Source organism: Uranotaenia lowii, chromosome 3, assembly GCF_029784155.1.
Source record: "Uranotaenia lowii strain MFRU-FL chromosome 3, ASM2978415v1, whole genome shotgun sequence".
NCBI classification, from domain to species: Eukaryota; Metazoa; Arthropoda; class Insecta; order Diptera; family Culicidae; genus Uranotaenia; species Uranotaenia lowii.
In genome coordinates, this window is record NC_073693.1 from 89,220,040 (window position 1) to 89,245,352 (window position 25,313).

The 25,313-nt window shown below is 33.3% G+C and overlaps 2 protein-coding genes across 4 annotated transcripts in view; one reads left to right on the plus strand and one right to left on the minus strand.

The window, feature by feature from the left end:
* Positions 1-25,313, minus strand: part of LOC129752781 (high affinity cAMP-specific and IBMX-insensitive 3',5'-cyclic phosphodiesterase 8) — a 326,911-nt gene that overhangs the window by 247,189 nt on the left and 54,409 nt on the right. The window lies entirely within an intron of this gene.
* Positions 1-25,313, plus strand: part of LOC129752780 (mucin-2-like) — a 110,698-nt gene that overhangs the window by 61,843 nt on the left and 23,542 nt on the right. The window lies entirely within an intron of this gene.

The following is a 25,313-nucleotide window of genomic DNA, read 5'->3' on the forward strand; positions in this document are numbered from 1 at the left end:
AAATATTCATAACTTTTTTTATCATAAATAAATTCCAACAGTGGGTCTGATAAAAAAAATTATTAATTATAGTGAAGCATGAATAAATTGAGTTATAATTTGTTTGAAACAATTTAATCTTTTTATTTTAAATATATGAATATTAGCTCTTGTGTTTGGTGATCAACTGAATATTATGTTTTTTTCCTAAGAGAATATAATATGCTGTTTGTTATTTGAGAAAAAAAACAGAAATTTTTGTTCTACGTTTCCACAATTTGAGAATTTGAATAATGGAAGTATAAATTAGCATTTAGTACATCGAAATCAAGATTCGGAAGCTTTGAGAATACTACAAAACCATATAATTCATTGCAGCTGTGCGTTTGAATCATTTATAGAGATAATGTGCTCTCAAACTTCAAATGAAACTGGAAAAACAGAAACTTTGATAACAGAAATTAAAATAACTGCTTTTTCCGATATTATTTGATTTGAACGTGAGTTCATTCAAAAATGCAAGTGCTCAAATCCGAGACTTTGGTCTTTTTTAATATTTAATCCTACCAGTTAGCAAAATAAAATGTATTGGCAGTTCACAATATTGACATGACAAATTTGTTAATGAAAAATGTTTAATTCATCAATGAAAACTTACATATGTGCTGGCAAAGTCTAGGTGATTTCTCTGAACCATCATTTTTATCCAAACTGATATAAACAAAAATATGGAATTCTAAGTATTTTCTTGTTTTAAACGCTGAAATCAAAAAACAAATACTAATTTAGTTAATACTAGCTGACCCGGTGTGCTTTGCTACACCTTCCAGAAGTTATTGAAATTTTTGGTACTTGGTTATTAATTTTTTATTTATTTGCACAAAATTTTAAAATTCAATTTCAAAATTGTTGAAATGTTTTTTCTAAAAGAAAATGCATATTTTATTTTGAAATCTTTATTAATTTTTTTAATCCGTGTATTAATCCTTTTTATGACTCTGGATGTCTTTGCTTCATAAATTTATAGCTTATGCCAAAATATTTCTTTTGTATATGAAATATTCGTTGTCCCTTTATAATGTGCAGAGGGTTTCAAACTATCATAGATACATTTTTTTAACAAAATAACGTCACGGGACACTTATTTTACCTATTCGTTCTCGAATTGTTATACAAATTGTTAGAGTGACCATTTCCCCCATTCCTTTATCCCTAATGAAAGGAAGGGAAGTCTTGTATCATCCGAAAAACACTTCTTGTATACAAATACAATCCCATGTCATATACGGCTCCATTTTCGATAAGTTCTCGAGTTATTCAAAAAATGGGTGACCCTCTCCCCACTTTATATCTCCCCTTTGGCAAGAGAAGGGTGTCTCAACCCATCGAAGAAACATTTCCCGTACACAAATACATACAAATTTGATTCCATTTTTTCGATTAGTTATCGAAATATTAAAAAAAAAGTGTATGAGAGACCCCCTTCCCACTTTTTATCGTTCCACTAAATGGAGGGAGAGGTTGCTTAACCACAGGAAAAAACATTTCTTGTGCTCGGATACTCTCATTCGAAAATTGGTTTCTTTGCTTTATTAGTTGGCGAGTTATGCTATAAAATTTGTGTCAAAGCCCCTTTTCCTACCTATCCCCTACCTGGAAGGAGTGGATCGTTCCTTTGTAAGAAAAGTTCTTGGTTTATGCAAAACAATCGTATGTGAGCTCCCGTCTTTCCTAACTGTATCCCCAATTGAAGGAGAAAGAAGTCTGAAATAAGCAAATAACTATTTCACGTATCCAAATGCTTTCCTATGCCACAATTATTTCCATTAGCTCTATTTTTTCTCGAATTATGCGAAAAATTGTAAAGGAGCCACCCTCTCTCCTTCCTATCACCCGACTGGAAGGAGGCAGTAGTACCAAATATTCACAAAAACATTCCTTGTGTTCAAATATCCTCCCAACCTAACCTACGTTCTATTTGCTGGGTAAGTTCCCGAGTGGCGTAAAAAATTGTAAGGAAGCACCCTCCTCCCTTAAGATTTTCGAACTGAAAGAACGGAGGGTTCTCAAAATATCATAGAAACATTCATTGTAATCAAATACCTTCCAATGCCAAATTTGGTTTAATTTTCTTGATTAGTTTTCCAGTAATTCTGAAAATTGTAACAAAGCCCCCTCCCCACTTTCTATCTCCTCACTGGATGGGGGGAGGGGTGCCAAATATTCATAGAACTATTTATCGTTTCCAAATACCCTTCCAAGTCAAATTTGGATTCATTTGCTCGAATAGTTTTCAAGTTATGCAATAAAAAAGGGTTTAGCCCCCCCCCCCCCCTTCTTCATGTATCTCCACTGGAAGGAGGGAGGGGTCTGAAATAATCATAGAACCATTTCTCGTATTCCATTCCCCCTCCATGCTAAATTTGGTTCCATTAGCTTGATTATTTCTCCCGTTATTTGGAAAATTGTAAGGTAGGCCCCCTCCCCCCTTTTTATCACCCCACTGAGAGGAGGAAGGGGTACCTTACATTCATGGAAATATTCCTCGTTCCCAAATACCACCCCGTGCCAAATTTGATACCATTTGCTTGATTGGTTTTCGAGTTATGCAAAAAATTGTCTTTTATTTGGAAGGCCCCTCCCCACCTTCATGAGAGAGGGAGGGGTCTCAGACCATAATAGGAACCTTCCCCTGCCTCCAATACCCCAACCTGCCAAGTTTCACTCAAATCGGTTCAGTAGTTTCCGAGTCTATAGGGAACAGACAGACAGACAGACAGACAGACAGACAGACAGACAGACAGACAGACAGACAGAAATTCATTTTTATATATAGGAGAGAGTGGGGATACTTGATCCCCTTTTCTTATTTTCACCATATCTTTTTGGAAAAATTTAGCAACTCGCCGTCTTTGACATTTTCTGACAGCTTGTAACTTCAAGTTTCTATGCTCTAAAAATTAGAACGATACTTGAACCCGTTGATGAACTAGAAGCATTTTCGTGGGAGTAAAAAAATTGCGATTTTTCTGAAGTTAGGGGAATTTTGATCCCCTTTTGAAGGAGACTTGATCTTTTGTTAAGGAAGCCCTAATCCTTGTATAAAAATCAAACAAAACCCCAAGATAGAATGTTAGTTGACTATTTTGGTCATGTTTGTTCTCATTTCATAAGAAGAAAGTTCTATAACTTTGTCTCAACGCTTATCACATTGCATACTTAAAGGCGCTATTTTTTATAATTAAGGAAAAAATGAATATTTTTGCTCTTTTCTTCAGACAATTGTTTGATAAATATTAGTTTTTGGATAAGAATTAGTAATTTCGTAATCAGCAATCATAACGATCAATTCAGAAGAAGAATATGCCGTTTGGAAGGGGGATCAATTGTACCCAACTCTAGGGGATCTATTGTACCCATAATCAACATTTTAGAAAACATTTTCTGAAAAAAGTTGAGAGTTTTCCATTGCTTTGAAAATATGGCATTATGAAGTTCATTTTACGCTCGAACGATTGATACATTGGAACAAATATTTTTTTCATAATTTTCCCATCTGAGGAACATTTTAAACTGATGAAAAAAGATCTTCAAGTTGCATTTTGTGAAATTTTTCAAACAAAGTTCAATTACTCAAACAATTATTTTGTCAAAAAATTTTAAACTACAAGCATTGTTATTTAGCTCAATTTGGCACATTTTTCTAGAATATTTGATCTTTGTAAGACATTCCAGTTTCGAGATATAGCTAAGGAATCAAGTATCCCCAGGGATCAAGTATCCTCATTCTCCCATATTCAAGAGAACTAATTCAATACACATACCAAGTAGCTAATTTAATTTGATTTGATAGAACGATGAATATATTAAATTTCGTTTCAAAAATGCAAGTGCTCAAATCCGAGACTTTGATCTTTTTTAATATTTACTCCTACCAGTCATCAAAATGAAATGTAAAGGCAGTTCACAATATTGACATGACAAATTTGTTGATGAAAAATGTTCAATTCATCATTGAAAACTTACATATGTGCTGGCAAAGTCTAGGTGATTTCTCTGAACCATCATTTTTATCCCAACTGATATAAACAAAAATATGGAATTCTAAGTATTTCCTTGTTATAAATGCAGAAATCAAAAAACAAATACTAATTTAGTTAATATTGTGCATAAACTGGTGCAACTTCGAATTACTTTTCGAACTTTTCAAAGATAAGTTTGAAACCAAGATCGATTAAAGAAATTAAAAAAAAAAATAAAAATTTAAGATCTGAAAAGGTTGTCGCCATCATTGTCAATAATGGGTCAAGGATAAATGATACAAAACAATGTTTTTTTTTTCAATTTAGTGAATTATTGATAACTAGTATACCAACAAAACAACATGAAAGGCAAAAACTGGTTTCGAATTTGTTTATTTTCCTCCACTCAATTAAACATTAACATTTTTCCAAACTTCATAGGCAAAATTTATTGAAAAAGCTAAATTCAAAAATAATATTCAAAATTCAGTTTGGTTTCAAATTTCTTGAAAAATCGTTAAAATTCTCGTTTTTCACAGAGTAGGTATTATAAAACACAAAGAAAACTTCTTTTCTATTTTCGCAGAAGTCAAAACTTCCAAATTTTATAATTCGGGCTTCTAGAAAGTTTATCATCCTCAATTTTTTTATTTTAATTTTTGTCTATATTTTTTCAATTTTTTTTAAGAATATTTCATAAAAGAATAATTACATACAAGATTCTGATAAGTGATAATAAGTAAACCAATGGATATTTGGTTGAACATTCTTATTTGCTAACTCTGTTGACTATCGTGAGTGGTAAGCATCTGTCACTTGGCCACATGCTAGTTTATGTGTTAAATTAGTATGAATGTAAGTTGATGTTAAAATGGTTGGTTTCAAATCGATATTGTTAAGTTGATACAGTTCTTAAAGAACTGTCCAAAGAGAAGGTAGTGTTTTTGAGTGTGAAGATTTAAGTTTCTTTGTATTGATTGTTTGTGGAATTGCAATTCGAAATTTACATTTAAAAATAAGTTTCAATTTGTGAACGCATAAAGTGTCGATTGTCGTTAAATGAAATGTCAAAGTCTAAGAGTGATATAGGATATGACGTAAAATTTTACATTTTTTTTGACGAAAATGTTTTTAAAGAAAAAGCATATGAGTGTTGCATACATTTTGGGGTAAAATAAACTTTAAATGTTCTACTAGCTGAAACAAAAACAATAAATGTTTGGATGGATAAAATTTTGAAATTAACAAACGCGAGATGCAAAATAATCATATTCCAGTGTATAGAAACGAGATTTAAAAAGTTAATCTTTGATTTGCAATTTTATGCATTTTAGCACAGACTGGTAACTGAATTATGAAAATATTAACTCAAAAAAATTTGGTGATTGTTAAAAAAATATTTTTATAGTTTGTGATATCATTAAACCAATCCGTCAAACTGAGTAATGTATTTTACAGCATCGAAAAATTTAATAATTTCTACATCTTTTGCTCGATTTTTTGATTTTGAATAAGGATCAAAACCTTTCAAAAACTGTTTCAGGATGTGAGAAACTTTGTGACCCGAAGCGCTCATTTCAAACAACTGAAGAACTGGAAATTTTGACAGACCAAGTATATTCTATGAAAATATTGATCAAGTTAACGACTAAAAATTAACATTTGAGTTTTGAAAATCGGTTTGTTGGGAAATGAAATACAGCTAAGCAAAGCCAAAATTGGCGATAACTTGGTAATACATACCGACTTTATTTCGAAATATTGGGTAATTCGAATAAATAACCTACACAATAAATATAATATCATCAAAATCGGTAAACATTTGCAGTCAGGAGAACGAAATCAAACTGCAACTCAAATTTCCCCGAAACGGATAATTTGAGAATAGCTTTGGAAGGTTAAATGATCACTTTATTACATTATATAAAAATAAAAATTAAATAAGAGATGTGATATGCAAATGTTGCATCTAACCCTGCTGTTGCATGATGTCCCGTTTGATGGTACTAAATTTCGCCGGGGGCGAGCCAATTTTTAACATGTTTGTTAACAGTTATTTTTGAAATTGGGATCAAGTAATTTCCTGGTACTACGTTAGATTAAAAAAAAACTTAGAAAAAAATGTTCTTGCGAGGCACTCGTAAATGTAAAAACTCTACTGATTATGGAACCGTTTTCAATTTGCATCTGTAATTGAAACTCTATATGAATTTGAAGATCTGTGAGAAATGTAGAACTTATTCTTATATTTTCCATTTTGCTCTTAATAGAAAAATTTATATTAAGTTCGTACGATTTATTTACTTTGTTTATCAATTGATAGATCGAGCTTTAAACTAGTTATGTCAATGGATGTTTTTGTTAATTTTTTTTCGTATTTTTTCAATTAAATAATTGATATCAAAAACACGTTTGACATATACAATAGACTGAGTCAACTCATCCATGATTTTTCGCAGAATTTTCCAGTATCGTTTACGTGAGTAAATTTGAACTTTTAGGTTTGTATGGGTAAATTGAATATTTATCACTGTAAAATCAACATCATTTTAATATCTTCTATGAAACCGAGCCAGCTGATGGTTTTTGTGCCCATTTAAAAAATTCCTAAAGGAAATTTTCTACTGAATAACTTTGTTGAAATTCTTATTAGGCAAAAAAGTTATTTGCTGTTTAACAGGGGTGTGTCATTGATAAACAATAAATTCAATTGACATCACTGCTGGGTGCCTAGCGAAGTATTGCATGACTACTTTTCATGCAGTAGAGTAACGGACTTTTTTTGGATCAGGGGACCTATTTTGGGCCACCTTGTCTAGCTCTCTTATAAAGCAACTAATAATGAAAAAAAATAGTGCATTACATTAAGTGCCCGGGCTTCAACAATATTTACTAAAAAAATTCATGATTATTTGTTTTATAAGAGAGCTAGACAAGGTGGTCCCTTACCCTACTTCGCGAGACTCCAACAGTGATATAAATTGAATTTATTGTTTATCAATGCGAAAAGACATACCCCTGTTTAACAGCTAATAACTTGTTTTCTAATAAGATACGAAGTTACGGTCTTCGACAAAATTGTTCAGTGGAAAATTTCCATTGAAAAATTTATAAATTGGCACTTAAACCATCAGCTGGCTCAGTTCCACAGAAGAAACAAAAATGATGTTGATTTTTCAGTTCAAAATATTCAATTTTCCCATACAAACCTAAAAGTTCAAATTTACTCATGTAAACGTTACTTAAGAGTTCTTCAAAAAATCATGGCTGAATTTTGGACCAACACGGAGCTTTCTGGGCCCCAACGTTTGAGAAATTTAAAAAAGACCCCAAATCGACTCAATCTAATATACAATCCAGACAGATTTTCGCCATCCATATATAAACTTTTTTTGGCTCAAAAGCTGTTTTCAAAAGTGTCGAAACGGAACTGACAGCAGATTTCGAATTTTGCCAAAGAAATTTCCCCTCTTTAAAACAGATAACATCAACCGCAAAAAAAATGTCACATGAATATTCCACTTTCTGGAAGCTGCGCCGAAAGCCGTAACACCCAGGCATATTTGAATTTGATTTTCGGTATTGATCAATCGGAACGGGTTGCAGGAATCGCAAACAAGATTGCAAACAAATTTTATGGTAATCATATGGCTTGTCAGCACTGGTATTAAGACGCATGAATCAAGAAAAAATAGGCATATGTGTGGTGGCGAAGAAATTGAGAGATAGAAAAAAAAAACAGCCAAAAAACAAACATCACTTTCACTATCGTCGATCGTGGTGCTGATCCGGTTGACATTGTGACACACAAAACATCGAAATACATAACATAACAGCTCGAAAGATGACAAAACGTGACTTATTTGCGGACCGAATCATCATCATCGAATTTGCATCACCCTGCTGGTGTTCCTGTCAATAGGTTTGGGTGAACTCTAAGCTTTAACTCTTTAAACATTCAGAGACATTCCTTGACTTCAAACGCAAAAAACACGCGCCGATTTGTCTGGTTTGTTGACTTTACCCTTTCCAAAGAGGGACAACAATCTAATTCAAACTAATATAGAAAAAAAAATGCACTCTCAGATGACAAAATATGGTCACGATGTTGTTAAGTTCAACCGGTGTCGGTCAGTCGCTATTGCCAGTTGATCGGTGAATGATTTTGTGGTTTCCTTCTTTAGCGGGAAAGATTATAATGAGGCAAAAGATTATCCAATTTGGGGCTTAATGATTCCGATTAGCTGCTAGTTTGGATGGAGGTGATACAGAAGTAAACCGTTTATGTCGATTATGGTACATGCACGGTCCTAGTGGCAGAAAACCGTAACAAAATACCCGTCAATGCTCGATTTTCTATTTTCTATAGAAACTTAAAACTTTTCCCAGTAGATGTGCTTTTAAACTTTAAAAAAAATTCCACTCCATGGGAGTGTTTATTCAGCAAAAAAGTTTATTTATCACTTGAAGGGTCAAGATTGAAAAAAAAAGTCTGTCCACCAAACTCAAACAGCTGTAACTTTCAATTCCCTGGACCGAAATAACTTTTGTTGAGTTACTTAGATGAAGCTCAAATAGTACAGTGGTTAAGAATAGTTACTTAGACTGTTGACTTGGAATTTTTTGACCATTTATCAACTATACATTTGATCTAGTTTATAAAATATAGAGACAACTGTCTTTGAATTGTCACTAGTTTCCTTCATATGCCTAAATTTACTTGAGCAAATGGTAATAAATTTTGTAATTGCTTCACATTCTGCTGAGCTTCTTAATTCTTAATTTTGTTTGGAGTGACAAATTTGAAAAGTCAAATTGGGGGTGAATATGGATATGACACTGAAATACTTGAAATTTTTTTTTGCTGACGTCATACATTGCAGTTTTTTTTTTATTCGCTTAGATAGAAACAAAATTCTTAAGCTGTATACGAACGGATTTATGTGATTTACAATTTTTTTTCAATTTTCAGACATTTTTACTGTTTTCAATGGATTAACAGATATTGGTCGTTTTAAGAAGTGGAAAAACACCTTTGGCCTTCGAATGATCAATTGCATTTATAGTATGGGAGAGTGGGGAATCATGGGCCACTTTTTTTCGTTGTTCCATAACTTCTTTATTAAAAAAGATAAAATGAAAATAAAAAATGGTATGGTTTTCTACATTTTCAAGGTATCATAAGGTATTTTTAAAAAAAATTTATTAAGTTATTTTCCCCAAATTCTGACTGTTTGAAAAAAAGCAATATTTTTTGGATTTTGAAAAATGATGGGGAATCGTGGGCCACCAAATCCAAATTGACCAAATAACATGCAAAGTATATGAGTTGACCCAAAACTGTGATTTCCTAATTCATTTCGTTATTCAAAAGAAATTTCAGATGATGAAATAAAAAAGAGAGCTGTGTATGATCGAATAGATTCCTAAACCTGGCTCGCGAACGTTTTGGCAAAATTTCTTATACAGTATGGACAAAATATTTTCATAACTCTTCATTTGGCATAAGAAAACTTTGCAGATAGGTAAAACGTATTTTAAGTTCTGAATGTGTATAAAAACATAAAAATATAGGTGATTCAAGATGTGTGGCCCACGATTCCCCACAAGCTATGATTTGCAAATTGGTTGCGTTTGTGTGACTTATTGATGTTTCATCAAAAATTCCTTTTCCACGTGAAAGATCATGACAAAACTAAGATCATAAGCGTATGAGCATATTTTTGTTATGCACTTTAGGTTCACCATCGATGAAATTAGCGAGTGTTTTTTTAATTATGTAAGTAAATTTTTCAACCTTTTTTTAGCTTGATAAATAAAAGAAGCATATGATGCGTATTTCAGTCAACAACATATAGGAATATATGCTCACGCAAAGCGACGGCGATGACAGTTGGTTTGAGATTTTTATCTCAACACACATCTGAGATATTAAAAGTGGCCCACGTTTCCCCATGGCCCACGATACCCCACTCTCCCCTACAAAATTAAAACTGTAGTAAAATTCTTCATTGCAGTGATCAGTTTTCCAGTAGGCTTTTAAGAAAAGTATGACTTTAATTGGCAATCTCACTTTCTAATGTTTCTTTTCAACATTGACACCAATATTTCACAAAACAAATTCAACCTAATTAAACTCGACTTTAAGAATAAAAAACTAATACGTATCAGAAATTAAAATATAAATTGGAATTAAGAATTATGTATTTTCTCTTTTGTTTACAGTTGGCTACTTGAGAACTTTGAAACTTTACAAAGTCATATCAGACCAGGGTTACCATACGTACTCTTTTAAGAGTACATGTACTCTTTTTCGGTCAAGAAATGAGCGTTTTCTTCTTTTTGTGAAATCTTGCGGAATGTACTCTTTTTTTTATTGGAAGAAATTTTATCAAAGAAACGAACATATTTCACCCAATTCTTGAGTTTATGTTCCTATATGCACAAGAAGTCCGAGAGAAATGCATCACTTTATGCATTCATTGCATAACTTCAGGTTTCTCTACTTTGTTGAGTTTTCCAAACGGTGAAGTTTGCTATTTCATCAGCTGTACTTTTCTATAAGGAAAATTCAACAACTTCGAAAGTTTTAAAACCGCTTTTAAGAAAAGCGTAAACTGTGCAGGCAATCAGCGCCTTTGAATATGCAATAGCGCCCGAACAGTTGGCAAAGAGCACTACAGCAATCAGAACTCTTTTTGAAATGCAACATTTTCTCATGTTTGCGATGTTCTGATCTCTATCTTTTCGAATAATCCAACGACTTCACTCAAAATCTGCAAGAAATTTAACAAAAATTTAAAATGATAACTTTTAATTTGTAAAAGTATTTACACATTTGCTTACGATCTCTTACTAGGGGGGTAGGGGGGGTTTCCAAAAATCTTACGTAAGAAATGTAACATTGATAATTCGTTACAGCCATACGAAACCATATTACTCGGGTTTTTTTTTCTTCTCACTACCTATCTATTGGTAATTTTTAATGTTATGTTATAAATCTTTTAATCTGTTTTAATTAAAATAAAACAAAGTGTCTAGTTCTATAAAATTAATAGAGAACCAATTCAAACCAACATGTCACCAGAAACACCGAATCACATTATTTAAAAAGATCGTCGCTATCCGCTTTTCATCATAACAATCTTTTTAATTGAGAAATTTATGGAAACAAAAAAGAAAATGGTGCGTTCTGAAACCTCGATTTCAAGTAGAAGTCTTCGAAAAACGATATGGGGGCTTTTAGATAATAAATTTCTAGACAGTTTTTTCAGTGATACCAAACAAGCCACTACCAACTGTAAATATTACAAAGTGTTTACCAAAAAAATCGTGAAACTTTATCGCTTATCGCTGAAGTTAATCTCAGCTTTAAGGTTAATTAACAACATAATTGTCGTTAAACATTTTCTTACCAATTCTAGTAGCATAGAATAATATTTTTTTAAATTTTTATGATTTTTAAATCAAAAACAAAACATTTTTTTATGGTACCTTGTGCTAACCTGATCTCTCACAAGTTTTTAAATCGTAATTTAGATTTTATACTGTCTATTCGATTGTTGAAATTTATTGAAGATTATTGTAACCCCGAACATGCTATGTCCTTAAAACTTAATGTTTTCTATAATCGTTTAAGACATTTCATCTGTTGTTTTGTATGAATAATGCTTTTCAAATGCAGTTATTAAGTTTTACTTAAAAAGTGTTCTGCTTTGGAGCATGGATGACACATTTTTTATATTTTCAAGCTGGTTTTTGGAGAAACTTGTCAATTTCTTACAGAATAAAAAACGTAAGATCTTACTAGAGGGGGAGGGGGGGTTTCGAAAAATCTTACTTTGTCTTACCAGTGGGGAGGGAGGGTTGAAAATATCCAAAATCGTGCTTACGTAATTAGTGAACGGTCCCTAACTAGCAATCAAGTGTCACTATTTGAATGGCTATAAATTTCCTGGTTTCTCCCGCTTCTCCTAAATAATTTGAAATATGATTTCAACGTACTCTTTTTGGCGTTGAAGGATATGGTAACCCTATATCAGACGTCTAAAATGTAAAGCTAAAATCATTCCAAAATCTAATGCAGTCCTATTTTCACTTGTGTTTGCAAGGAACTCATGATAAGATTGCGAAATAAGAATTGAAATTCTGAATCACAGCAATGAGCACGAATTTATATCACCCTCCACTTTCATTCAAATATGAATTATGGAATTTCAAATTTATCGATACATTGAAATTCAAAAATTAGAAGTTTATTAAATTAAATTAAATTAAATTAAATTTTAGATCCGATTAAATTTAATTCTATTTGAAATCTATCACATCAAACAGTCATACTTTGGATGGCTGTGAAAGAAATGCAAATACAGTCAAACAGAAATCGCATTCAAAATATTAGGAATCAAGTTAAGTTTTCAAGATTTTTAAATTCAAGAGCAATAATAAATCAAAAGATCAGATCGTGTATTTGTAACTTTTGCGTTCTCTTTGAGTTTAAAGAGCCAATGAGGAATAAAAAGTATTTGTTAAAGCTGTTTCAATATGAAGGAATTGGTGTTTTGCGATATAGATATAAATTCACATCCAGAACTCAAAATCTACATTCACAATTATAACACAAGAAAACGAAATTTACATTTTCCGAGTTGTGCAGAATACGAAAACTTATTTTGACTTATTTTAGGACATTGAATACAAATTTATATTTTTTCTATCAGCTCTAGTTCCTGGAATAACTTTTGTAAAAGGAAGGTAAAAAATCATTGAAAAATTTGTGCACTTTTAGCAAAAGTGTTGAATATTCGAAAGATTAAAAAAGGGTTTTAACTTTATAATCAATTCTACTGAAGGCTGTGAGTAATTTACCGTGACTTCTGGGCATTTTCTGGAATTTTTAAAAACATTTGGATATTTTTAAATGCACTAGTTAAAATGCTTTTCAGCCTTCACCAGTGTTGTGAAGTAGATCAAAATTTTCAGTATCATCAAATACTTTACTAAACAAACCTTCCTTTTGCGATGTTAGCAATGGTTATTATGTTATCTATTCAATTTTCAGAAAGAAACTGTTAAGTTTATTTTTCCAAATCGTTGCATCTTCGGGACAAGATTATCTAGAGAAAAATCTGTCTCGCTTTTTTTTGGGATTTTTACACTTTTTGGCATTTTATCTATAATCTATATAATTGAATGAATAAAGAATAATAAATTGATTCAAAATATTTTGTTGTTGTTCATGTAGGTAAGTTACTTCATCAGTTATCTTTGATCGAATCAATATAAATAAAATTCGAGTTTTGGTCGAAAAAATTTAAAAAAATCATTTGCCTATGATTTAATTTTTCATTTGTTCCTTTTTTCGGCAATAAGGCAATTATCAAGCTTAACGTTCAGAAGATCTTCCAGTGATTTTTTGTCAACACTGCAGGATTTCACGATCTACACCAATTATATCGCCAAAACTAGATTGAGCTCATCCGCAAAATAATATTTAAATTTTAAAGTAAAATTCAGTATAGTATAAATTATAAGAATTATTCAGTGAAATCTAAGGTGAGAAGCAGTGTGCAGTTAGACTAAATTGCAACTCAGTTTCTGTTGGTTTTACATTGTAAGTTTTTTTTTTTTTTTTTTTTTTAATTTATTTATTGAACAAAATATTACATCTACAGTTGTGTTCGTGATACATTCACCATTTTTCTAAAATAGACTAATGCCTAATCTGTATTATACAAAGTGTTCTGGACTATTCTAATTTTTCTGTTACTGTTTTCAATTCAACGATTTATAAGTTTTTTTTTATTTAACCTTTTAAACCATTCATTATTCCTTTTCGGTTATTTATTAAGATTTTGGTATTCCGAATGAACTTTTCTGATTTAAAACTACAAGCCAATGTAATCTACTTAACATAGCTCCTGATTACTGAACTAAGAAAGATAGATTATCAGTGCTGCCTTTGTTGTTTCGATTTTGATCGAGCGCGAGTGAGCGCACTCTGAGCTTCCAAGAAACTAGGAGAAGATGGAATTATCACTCGTCCCGAATCTGATTCCGTTGATGTTTCGGATCCATTCCTGTTATTTGTCTTTATTTCTTTCCGACCACGTTTCGTTCGCTCCGTCTGTTTTCTCAATGATGCAGAATCCATCTCCTCAGTCTCTGAGTCGCTTCTCTCACGCTCTGGATCGATTGCTATTTCCAAAGGTTTGGACCGATATTCTATTTCTTTTCCGGCACTACTAGACTCGTTTCCTGCCTCCTCAGCTTCCTCTCCCTTTTTCTGACTGCACGAACCTCCTGATACGACTTCCAATGCTTCTTCTTGTACGATGTTTCCAGAATTGTCCTCGTCAGTAGCCGTCGCTAAACAGCGACTCGGTCCAGCAACAATGTCACTATATCTCGGAACCTGATGACTTAACCTTTTCCCAACTGCGATACGCTTAGGACAGTTCGCTTTAATATGTTCTTTGCTCCCACAAACAAAACACTTATTTACAAGCCCCTCGTAAAACACGCGAGCTTGAAAATTTCGCACGTGCACTGTCGCAGGAATTTCACAACTTATTTCCATATGAATTCCACGCACACCTGTCCAGATTGGGAATCCTGTTTCCGTTCCGTATTTTTCCCTTACCATTCGTTGTATAACACCGAATTTTGCAAAAACATCCGATATCTCCCTATCATCTATCTCTGGTGGTAAGTTAAAAATTCTTACGTATTTGAACACGCTAGATGCTTCAGATAAGGTTACGATGGTTGAACTTTTCTCGCTGTAATCGAACTCCATCGAAGATGGCAACCGTTTCAAAGTCTCTTTTAGAAGATTTTCACTGTTGAATTTTAAATATACACTATGCTCCTTCGGTTCTTTATACATTGCTAATAAATTTTCACTAACTAAGTTCATTCTAAGTTTAATGAAACTAAAGATTTCAAACACTGAGGGTTCTGATTTCCCCGGACCAAAATATATTCTGAGCGAGTTGGTTCGCGCATCTTCCATTTTGGATCCCATTATCACACACAACTTCCAACTAGATATGAGCTATTGTGTAAAACAATAGCAAAATTTATCAGTAGCTGAGCTACTCAAGGCCAAAAGAAACGTCGAAGCACACAAAAAGACGACCACTCCACTTGAAGACCGAACACTAACTCCATGTAGTTCGGTAACAGAAACAAGATTGGTATAAACATTTCAGTAAGAAAATACTTATCTCTATTAATTCTTTAGAACATGCAGGAAAAAAGCTCTCACTTATAGAGGTTTTGAGCTTTCAAAATTAAGGGACCGGTTGTGTTCTTTCACTTCAAGAGGTTTCTGGCTTATTCAGTTCTCGCTTATTCAGTTTCGACTGAATTTACCCTTTCAAAAAAAAACTCCAATCTTCGTTAAAGTTACTTAACGAGTTCCGTCTATATCATTATTTTATAGAATTATAATGGCTTTTTTAAAGGCTGCTAACTTTATACCTGTTTTAATATAGCAAAAATAACCTTAGAAACCGTATATCATGAAACAGGTCTGAAAGCTCCTTAAAGTTATAATGGTTATAACACTGTGAACACTTTCGAGGTCATTTTGTGGAAACAATCTCACTCTCAATCAGTGAAAATCGAATAATTTCACTCGTTGATAGTTTTGAAGAACATATGAAAACTAAAAACCCTTCCAATTATTTTTACCGATCTCACCAAAAATTTTTTTTGCTTCTGAAAAATCATCAAAAAAATCTGAATATTTCTGTAGCTCGAAAATGAAATTTTGGTCTAATGATTTAAAACCGTGAGCCCTTCGGAACTTTTTAGCCGTTCCTTCAGCAAAGTTTAAGATACAGGTGACCATTAGGTTTTAAAATGAATAATAATTTTATTGGGAAAAAACTTCATCAGGGGTCTCAAAATAACAAAACCGCTGAACAGTTCACAAGTTTTTGCATATTTCTTTGACGTTTTATTATGTTTGAACTAAAAGATGTAGTTCAATGACTTTGTTTTATGAAAAAAATTGTGTATCTTTTATCTTAAAACACAAGGTAACTGAAGTCACTAAAACAAAAAATTTAAAAATTTGGCCTTTACAAAAATTATTCTTTTATGAAAGTATCTAGAAAAGGCCATCTTTGGTTGTTGGTTGTTCCCAAATTTTATCTTAATGATACCCGAAGAAAGTTTGACAAAATAACAAACAATTGACGATATATTAACTATAACTAAAAAAAATTAAATTAAAATTGATGATTAAAAGTTATCTTTAATATTTTTTTTCTCATTTGGTGGTTCGTGCTTTATTTAATTTTTTTTTTTGAATGATTAATCTTTAATTTATCCATCCTTGTTTGTTTTAACAAACTCACAAATGGTAAGAAAAAAAAATTTACGAGCATTTTCATTAGAGTGAATTTGTAAGAGAATCTTAAAACCTGTGAAATGTTATATGCTGCAGGCTTAAATGGACCTTAGGCCTAGTACAAGGTCCAATACCCAATGCGGGCCATATCGGACTACGGCAAGAGGTCGCTCAAATAGCCTGGATTGGATTTTGAGACATTCATTTCGACAATTAATTAAGACAAAAACAAGTCTTAAAAAAATATTTTATTTACGATATATCAGAACCTTTCAGATTTTTGTGTGAAACTTCTGAAATAATAGAAAACCCAAATACTTTCAAACGTGTTTATAAGACCTGTTCAGATCGCACTTTTTTCGCAGATCAAACCCGATTTCATGTAGGATGTTCCATACACAACTCAGACTATTTCTGCTGAATTTAGATCTTTTGAACTCTTCTCCGTTCCGCTTAACGATTTTTTGAAAAAAAGTTGTTGGTTTATGAAATTATACACAAATAAGTGCTAGTGATGATTCAATGCATTAGAATTGATTTTTAGAATTTTTCTAAGCGATTTATTTTTAAAAAATAGTTAAACATATTTTTTTTATTTATTTAACTCATGGTTTTATCGAAAAAATGATGAAAAAATATTGTTAAAATTATTTCCTCAAATAATCGTTAAATATACCGCAAAAAAACATTTTAATTTCACTATTGTAAGTATAAAATCATGATTCTGGAATTTCACTAACATTAATTTAAATATAATTTCATGTAAATTGGACTTTTTTCACAAAAACCCAGTCAAAAAAGAGATTTGCGAAAAAGATCTCAAATTTGATAAATAATTTAGAAATGCAAAAGAAAATAACAGTATGAGTCTATGTTTTATCTGCATGATAACGTGAAATTTGAACAAGTCTAATGCCCATACTTGTATTTAATTTCCCTATAGACTATCTGAAAACACTTGTATCATTTGAATTTGAAATTATCAAAATTATTTAAAAAAAATTATATTCAAGGACATATCAGACATGATTAAGTCTCTTTTAAATTTGAGGTTATTAACAAAACAAGGGTGAAATTTAAGTCTGAAATCTGAAACCTGAACTTTGAAATCTGAAATTGAAATTTGATCTCCAAAAATGGACTATAAATTTGTAACAAAATTGTGTATGGGAAATGTTTGGGGCCCCCGAGAGTGCTTTAATTTTCTTTTTCATATATTGTCACAATCCATTAAAGATGTTACAATTTTTCCATTAGCAAGAAAATTATAGTAATAACATGAGTACGCTCTACGCTTACGGCAATTTTCAGCATGAGAGCTGTAAATAATTCTGTTCTACTACAGCGATTTCGGTTGACTGTAATTTGTTCTAAAATTACCTACCCATAAGACCGAGGCACCATCCAGGAAAGTTTTACAGCAATGGAAGTGTTTTTATTTTATTGAAAGTGATATTTTGCTTCAATTCACTAGCCAAGTCCTTCGAACAGTCACGTTTGGTCGAATTCATCAGACCAAGTTGGTTTGGAATTTCAACAACGTGGTTTAGGAGTCTTGTCAACCTTGCTTTATCTTTGCAGAATATTTCAGCAGTAGCTAGACAATCGGATTTGTCGAAAAAAGGGGCCTATTGAAGTTTCCGAAACGAGATACTCTCTGACCACGGAATTAGAATTCGTTTAGAAAAATACGAGATAACGGAGAATACGGGAATCGCAATCGATTGATAACAAGAGTTTCTTAATACTGCGATACCTTAGCGAAGAGAACCGTAAAATCTTTTGATAACTCTGGTAAACTATTTGTGATCGATTCAATGCTACTTTTTACTTTTTTAAATATTTTTGTATAGGTATATTTCTCACCAACTTTGTTATACAGCTCATATACATTATAGATTGATCGTATATGACTCACAACAACAGCTTTTACCTACCAATGTGCATATTTTTAAGCTCTGGCAAAAACGATACGAACTGTAAAAATCGGACGATATTCGACACCTTATTAGAAAGTGCAAGAGAGCGTTAGTTTTTGCTCTCAACGCATAGAAGCCGATTGCTGCTTTCTCATTGGTTAATTCTTGTAAATACATCGTTTGATTTTTATACATCTGGTTGCACTGCTGGCCGTAGAGAAAACAAAAAGTCTGTTTTCTCACGTGAAGCAGTGATGCCACATAAAAATCAGTATTATCAAGACCGAAAAATCGTTATTCGGTATAAAAATTACAATAATGTATTATACCGAATTTTGAAAAAAAAAATCTTTTTTTCAAAAGTTGAATGAGAACCCTGTCAATTATAATAATGAAGTTAAAATTTAGGATGTTAAGCTCATTCAATATGTATAGAGGACGAAAGACCCTGCATGGTAAAATTTCTCTTTAATTAAATAAAATTTCTTTTTCTCTATTAAATTTACAAAGAATATTGAAAACCAGAAAAACTATACAGCTTTATTGTGTTCAAAATATAGAACTTCAAGATTTAATCTTCTAACTCCTAAAACTGTTAGAATCTCTTATCTACATTTTTGATGACTAAAATTCCCTCTTAAAACAGTTGGCATAGAAGACAAAGATGGTAACCACTAAGTTGAGCCTTGCTAGCTTATAACAAGCCTTAGAGTGGTTCGAAATTTGACAACAACAAAAATAAAATAATAGTTTGGATTGCAATTTGAAAATATTTTTTCTGTTTGATCAAATTTGTCAAAAATCGGTATAAAATCGGTATGTTGCTCCAAAAATCGATATTCAACACACACACCAGTATAAAAATCGGTATAAATACCGGAAAATCTGTATGTGTGGCATCGCTGACTTGAATCTCGCACGGGAGAACCAACTGAACGAAAATGTCTTCTGTATCGGCGAACATGGCAAACTTCTTTCCAATTTATACTATTGATAGCGATTTCAAGTAACCATTTTTACGACTGTTACTTGGGTAAGAATTGCGATTCGCTTCAACATTCTTAACGACTTGAGCTATCAATTCTTATGTGATTTCATGTTTGCTGGGTTGCCGTTTGGCCAAAACATCGGTCCGAACAGTTTTAAAAGAATGATGAAAACTATCATGGCTGGGTTACAACCTCTTGAACCTTGGATATTGCAATAACGGCTATGTTCTCTAGTATTCTCGATATTGTGGCTTGGTTTGAACAACTATCTCTACAGAAAAATCAATTGAATAAATAGTATTGCGAAAGAGGGTATTTTCCAACAGAAGTGTTTATCGTTTGGCCTAAATATCGGTCCAAACGGATTAAAGATGCACGTTCACTCATTTGTTATGCGTTAATCATAAAAAAAATAATCGTTAAACCAACTCTTGAACGATTGCTAACGAAAGAACATTGCCATGTTTCCGGTAGTGTATGATAGTGGGGGATCTAAATGGCAGTACGGAGCCGATATCTCCTTAATCGTTTTGAGTCGCACTTTTAGAATGCACCTTTAAAGTGACGCACATAATTCGTCTAGAAGCATTGTATTTTCCTAGTTACGTCCACACACAATAATTTGTTGTTATAATTTGCTACAAAATAGCAGTGCTTAAGCTGTACTGATCCAGAGTTATTGTTGTGCCATGGTAAATTTAAAAGAAAGCTTTTCGATGAACCGGTTGTTAAAATAAGTAATATTGAAAAAAATGTTTTGCATTACCACTAAACTATAAAATCGCAACCTACCGTCCCTAGTCACAACACAATGCTTGTGTCGCGTTGGATTGTTATAATTTCGTTCCTAATCCCACTGTCGGTGAACGGCTACGAACAATCATGGTTGATCGATTTCATTATTCAAAATAAACGATGGTTTTGTCCGGAAGCCACTCGGTATCTGTACGGATCGCTGGAGTCCGACGATGCTGGAGAAGATGGACTTTTCGAGCACACGCTCCTGAAGGAAAATTCCCCTCGAACCGTAGCGTTTGGCGAAACTCTTCTGAAGCTTGGTCAAACGCTGGCGGTCGATTGCATTCTCATCTTCGGAGAAGACTCCGTGGCATTGGTAAGCGTTCAAATCTTGTATGTGATTCAACCTGTTCATTCACCTCGTGTTCTCACAAATTTACAGAATAATCAACTCGAAAACATCACGCTGGCATCGAAGTTATTGGTGATTGTAAAGCGCCCATTATCTCGCACAGACTGGTTGTTTTCATATATGATTAACATGGCATACGATACGGTTTACATCGAAGTGTTCAAATCGAGATATTTTTCGAGATACTTTAAAGTTGGGTCTTTACGAGCAACAATGAACCAAACTGTTTCCGTTGACGTACGGGAGAGTGATAAGTTTGAAAATAAAGATTTTCTCGTTATGCGGTATCCTGAGAATGCGAACCCAAGATACTCCGAGGTTATTTGGCAAACCATTTGTCATCGATTCAATTTTTCGTACTTCGATCCGATAGTTTCGGCGATACCACTTATTTCCTACTCTACTCCAATAATCAATATGAACAGAGTTTACTATCAAACTTGTTACCTCGTCGAAAGAGCTGAAACCAAAGGTCTGGAGTACGCCTTGGTTGCACCGTTTGATGCATGGTGCTGGATTATGATACTGGTAAGCTCTTCATCGATCGTGATCATGCTGCGAATCGTACAGAATAAACGAATGAGGATTGGAGACCTTATCTTCATGATCGTTCAAGCGTTGTTGAACTCACCTAGAAGTGAGTTTAAGGAATCGTTGGAAAGGCATCTGGTCAACCTCTTTCTCGTTGTAAGTATAGTTCTGATGACTAGCTACGAATCGGAGCTAGTGGCACTTATTTTCAAACCGTCCAAATTCCCGGAACTGGACACGATGCAGCTCATAAATGACACCTGCTATATGTATGCCTACAGCAAAGATGGGTTTAAACACACCAGTCCAGACTGGATGCTTACCATCGAAAATCTAAACGCTACCCCAAAAGGCCTTCGAACTTGTTACAGTGATTCATGCACGGGAATAAGATTTTTCCACAGCATCTATTTCCGTTTATGGCTAAGAACAAGCAAAGTTCGATCGCACCAGATACCGATGTTGCTGCAGCAGCCGACTCGATCCCGAGTATTTCCATTAAATCGTTTGATTCAACGCTACACTGACGCGTTCGCTGAAGGCAAATTGTTTCACTTTTTAGACTGGACCTACGAAACGGTCCACAATGAGGGCCAGGAAGAGAACGCTCTGAAACCATTATCGATGAGTAATTTCCGTATCGTGTGGCAGCTGTCGGTTTTTGGCATTGTGGTCAGTTTGATTGTTTTTATTTTCGAAATAGTGTACTTCAGAGCCACGAAGTGGCTCAATTCTCGAACAGCTCAAACTGAAGAGGATAAAAATTTAAGAATTAATATTGGTTTTTTGTGATTGGCGACGAAATGTTAATGAAGGCACGTAACTCACCGCTGCTAGTTTTGCGATCGTTTTATCCTTTAATGACCTCAGAAATTTTGGCTTCAACACCATGTTTCACCCGCTACGCCTGAAGAACAAGAAAATAAACTATGCATAGACAATGTGTAGTCTATGTAGAACACAATTTTGAGTATCAATGGCTTCCCTTTGGCATGAACATAAGTCCGAACAGCTTTCAAAGACTGATGAATAGGTTCAACCGTCTTGAGAATTAGAGAACTGGAATTTTCATGAATGCTCGTTAGAGTGCCTCAAATTGTCTAATTGTTACTTCTAGCTGACAGCAGTAAGGAGTGTGGCAGAGTAGCTCTTCAGATTCGAGAACGTTGATCTTTTATTCGTGAAATCATGTTGGTGATCAGATATTATGCAGCGTTATAAAGTCTCTAGTAGATTATTGACCCAAATACTTTTGACAAGCAACAGACAATCGAGATAGGTCTGTAGTTCTCCACGATATGACTGTTTCTCGATTTGTGTATTGGTGTTATAGCGGCCGTCTTCCAAATGCTAGAGGAAAAAACTTCGTTAAGTTATCGATTGAAGATGATTCGCAATGGTTCGGCAAGTGATTCCGCAATACCCACTATTAGACACGGCGGTATGACATCTGGGTCTGGTCCTTTCGACGGATTGATAGTTTTCAGAGCTGTCAGGCCTTCGAACTGGGTTTGAAGCGGCTGAGGAAGGTTGATGTCAAATGCAGGCAGTGTTTCGCAGTTTTCGTTGGTAGCAGGTGGCATTTGTGCTGAATAATCGCTCTAGAAAAATCTGCAAAAAGGTTTGCAGACTCACAGACAGTATCAGAAGAGCGCTCATAAAATGATACCTACTAGCGATGGAAAGCTGCTGGTACGACGACGCACAGTGGGGCAGGACCTATGAAAGCTTGGCCAAAACCCCTTTTTGTAAATTTCAAAAATTCATCATAAATTTATGCTTTTCAGAAACTGGACATTACACCGATCACAAATCTGTGAAACAAAACTTAAAATTCGTTGTTTCATACAATTATTCACGTAGGTGAAGTTGGGGTATGATGCTGTTGGATTTTATCGCAAAAACAAAAAAATATTTTCAATACTCCACTAAAATTTTATTTCTTGAAGAAATAAAAAAAAATTAACATGTATGTGTTTAGAATAATATGAAATTTATTTATCTGAGGTTGAAGAACTGAAAAAAAAATCGTTATTTGTTTTACGAGCATAAACGTATAATGTTAAAAAATTACGAATTTTCATCATATTGGGACATCTGGAAATCATGTTACCCCACGTTACCCCACTCTCATTTCTACTCGAACATTTAAATGAAAGTCTCAGCTATCCGACAAAACAAAAAGTAGTTGCCACTTTTTGCCTATTCAAAAGTTATTCACGTTTTGGTGAAACTTGTTTTTGGACAATTATCGTACTTGTGGAATTGATTTTGATAATGGTTTTGCTAGAAAAACTTGAACTCAATCGAATTTGAAATTTTAAAATTTATTTTTTTTTTCGAAATTTATTTTCCTCTTAGTATGATAATACTTTATCGGTTTTTAAAAGTTATATTTATCTACAGACAAGCAGATCAGATTCTTTGGAATATGAACTTTCTATAACCTTCTCAAATCCTTTTCGGTCAGATGTTTAGTACCTATCTGTTAACTAACTTTTATTCAACAATTTTTTCTGTAAAATGTAGAGATTTTGAAGTTTTACTCAAAAATAAAATATAAATTTTCACACACTGAATGTTTGGATTTTATAAAAAAAAACAATGCAACCATGTTTTTTGCTGTCATATTGAGTAACAGCCTACTTGATCCATTTGCTACTTATATAAGGTACCAATATGAGTTTATGGCTTTATTATCTGAACTTATTTGTTCTATTACCACTGATCACACTGACATGACCCTTAGAATAAAATTCCGTTCATATTTTTCATATTTAATTTGTATAGAAGCATTAATTTCATAGATGGAATGAGTTTTGAGCCATCATAATAAGCGATTCGTCGTATCCCGAAATCCTCAGAGGTCAAATTCGGTTAAATTTGGTGCAATTTGCTTGTTTGTTCCTTGTCAGGTTCCTACCAGTTGTTAGATGTTTTGTGGTTGCTTAGTTAGTTTTTTGAAATGTAGAAATTTGGTACCATTTCTATGAAATTTTCTTCTTCCAGAAAAGAGATTGGTCTCAAACTAGCGTTAAAATAACATGCATTTCTTTCTTGACAAATTTGGGTCCATTTGCATTATTTATTCAAGAGTTTTGTAGATATTCAGGTAACATTTGTATGGGGCCCCCCTTCTTGTGAGGGGAGGGATCTTAGAGCATCATTTAACTTATTAACGGTCCTAAAAACCCTTACATGATCATTTTCACGCCGATCGACTGAGTAGCTTTCAAGTTGATAAGGAAAATCTGCTGAACAAAGTTATCTAGATCAAATTTTACAACACCCAGATGAAAAAAAACTACATCAAATTAAAGATTTTGATCAGATGAACAACTTTTCAGAAGACTTCAAACCAGTAGGATTTCATTTAAAAAAGTTATGAGGTTTTGACCATCGATTGGTCAGGTCTGCCCCACTGTGCGACGTCGAGACTTGATAAATTTCCAGAATTCAGAAGGATTGCTTTTCACTTCCCTCCCCATATCATTGATGTATCTCCTTAAAAGAGTGCAGCGTAATGCTGAGTAATCACATTCCGTTGATGCTAGAGCGGCTTTGTTTGCTGCTGTTTTATTCAAGGAGTATCATTTGCGTATTATGTGTAGTCTGCTTTTTAAACGTAGATGGTCGGCGTTTCACCAAGGTTGCTCGTACGAATGATGTTGTAAAGGTCGTTTCTTTGGAGTGTGAAGCGCAACTATTCTTAAATAGCAACTTTTCGAAGAAAATCGAGACAGCTTCATCGGAGCAGAGGCTGCCAATAAGCTGTAACCAATCTATGGATGCTAGTATTTCCATTACAAGGAAAAAATTACAACTTCTGAATTCGTCTTTCTTACAGCATTTTCTTCAAAGTAGTCGAGTAAAACAACATGTAGTTAAGTCAAGAACTCTACCGTTTACGATTTCTCTTGAGTACATCTGAGAGGGGCCAGCAGCTAGAGTCGTCTCGACAACTGTCAACTCTGATTCGGTGGATGCGTTCATAGGAAAAAAAAGGTTCCCATTTATTAACTATTTAAATATTGTGTTATTTATCTTAAATTTTATCTAACTAAACACTGCCTCACTACAAAATCTTGCAAAGATTATAACCTTGATAAGGGGATCATTATTAGGAAATAAGAGCCAGTGAAGTTTTGGCTCTGAAAACTCTCCATATAGCGGGTAACTTCAATATACACAAATGGAAGACAATTATGAGTAGACTTTAAGAATTTTGTTTGATGCTTCTCGATTTTGAGGTCGAGAATAATCCACAAGATCTTTATTGTGAAATTAGTATTCCAAATTTGAGTTGCTGATAGATAAAAAAATAAATGAATCTCAAATGAAAAATATCAAAATTTAAAATAC